We start from the raw sequence: 2,470 nt of genomic DNA on the forward strand, positions 1-2,470 counted from the left end.
GAGTGAGTTCATGGTGTTCACTAAGAAATTAGGAGAGGGAGAGAGAGAGAAACATGGCGGTTTTGTTTGAGGAAGAAGGTGATAGTGAGATTAATGGTTATGGTAGTGAAGATGGTGGATTGGTGATTGTCTTGATCGATTGAAACAGTAACAGGAGCAAAGGTTGCAGCAGCATGTAATTATGTATATATATCGAGTGGTGGTGGCTGTGAAACATTAGAAAAAAAATTCGTTCACATATAGCAATAGTGGTAACGTGGTGGTGAATTTCAAAGTGATAATGGTTGTAGGTTTAAATAATTGTTTAAGTGGCGGTTATGGTGTTCACGAAGAAGAAGGAAGAAGAGAGAGAGAAGAGAGAGAGGAATAAGGATTGAAGATAGTGTCACGGTGGTGGTGGTTTAAGGCGGCTTGAGGTCGTGGCGTTGGTGTAATTGAATGAGATGGTGAATGATTCAATATCAATTGGAGTTGTTGGATGTTATAGAAAAATGGATAGGTCGACCTTCAATCATAATTACGAAGAGCATAAAAGAAAATAAATAAATAAAAAGTTGATAATAATCGAATTTGGATTTGCTATTGTTGATTGATTCTGATATGTACGAATTGATTTTGTTACGTAATTATTTCTAGACAAAAACAAAAATTTAGATAAAGTGTGATGGGAAGTGATACTGAATCCATAATCTATATCTATATATGTTATATATCTGTATTTATATTTATTTTCTATATATAGTTAGTATTAATAAATATATTAATAATAATACTAATAACAATTATAGGTTTATTATAACTTATTTTATTTTATTATATATTTTTATTTCTAACACTTAAATAGTATTTCAAATTAAATTTTCAATCATAATATATACGTTTAAACATATATGTATTTATTTACAAATAGTGATTCGTGAATCGTCGGGAATGATTGAAAGTCAGTTGAATATATGAAACATTACAGAATTTTTGAGACTTAATATTACAGATTTTGCTTAACGTGTCGGAATTATAATAAGATTAAGTTTAAATTTGGTCAGAAATTTCTGGGTCGTCACAACGAATACATTACATTTGGTTACATCGCGAGGTACTTGACCTCTATATGATACATTTTACAAATATTTCATTCGTTTTTTTAAAAAGACAAACTTTAATTACATCGAAAGTTGACGGCATGCATACCATTTCATACTATTTCCAACTATAATTGACTTAATAATAATATTGATGAACTCAACGACTCGAATGCAACGTCTTTCGAAATATGCCATGAATGACTCCAAGTAATATCCTTAAAATGAGCTAATGCACAGTGAAAGATTTATTTAATACCTGAGAATAAATATGCTTTAAAGTGTTAACCAAAAGGTTGGTGAGTTCATTAGTTTATCATAATCAATCATTTTCAATAATATAATAGACCACAAAAAACAATCTGTGCAGGTCTGCTCACTGCTGTAAAAATCATTCATACGAATTTAACACCTGGTAATCGACCTTAACAAGATGCATATAGAATATCCCCCGCATACCGGCATTTCGCACGGTCATGCAAAAGCATACAAACAGGCCACTCTTTTAAATATGATGGTTGTGTACACCTCACAAACAGATCATAACTTTTAAAACTGGCAGTTGTATATCTATTTCGAAGTACTAAAGCAGTTCAAATTCTCTGGCTGGGGCTTGTGAGTGCCTATAGTTCTATCTTTAGGATTCACGTTAATTAGGGGCTCGGTTCCCTAATTCTTAGATTACCAGACTATAAAGGGGTGATATCCGATGTACTCGTAACTCAATCGTAGAATGTTTTTAAGTACTTGTGTCTATTTCGTCAGACATTTATAAAAGCAGCGCATGTATTCTCAGTCCCAAAAATGTAAAGAGTAAAAGGGAATCAAATGAACTCACGATACGATATTTTGTAGTAAAGATATGCATACGGCGATACTGAACAATGCAAGGTTGGCCTTGGATTCACGAACCTATATCAAGTGTATATATATTAACTCATAGAATCAAATAATTCTATCTATTAATTATATTATATTTATATATTAGTGTTGTAATCATATATAAGATTTATACTAAATCTTAATTAAAGTTTATATATATTTTATTACATTTTATATCTTAAATTATATGTTATCTATATTTATTTTGTATATATATTTAAAATAGTTAATTATATATATAATTAGTATTATATCAAAATTTAATAATTTTGTTATATGTAATAATAATAATAATATTAATAATAATAATAATGATAACAATTTTAATAATAATGTTGAAAATAATAATAATAATAATAATGATAAAAAAATAATAAAAAAATTTACATATATTTATACTTAATATTTTTAATTATCATGACCATAATTATAATTATCCCAATATCTTAATAATATTATTAAACAACCTTTGTTTTATTATAAGAGCTATAGCCCTATTGTATCGTTCT

Source organism: Rutidosis leptorrhynchoides, chromosome 11 (assembly GCF_046630445.1).
Source record: "Rutidosis leptorrhynchoides isolate AG116_Rl617_1_P2 chromosome 11, CSIRO_AGI_Rlap_v1, whole genome shotgun sequence".
Classification (NCBI taxonomy): Eukaryota; Viridiplantae; Streptophyta; class Magnoliopsida; order Asterales; family Asteraceae; genus Rutidosis; species Rutidosis leptorrhynchoides.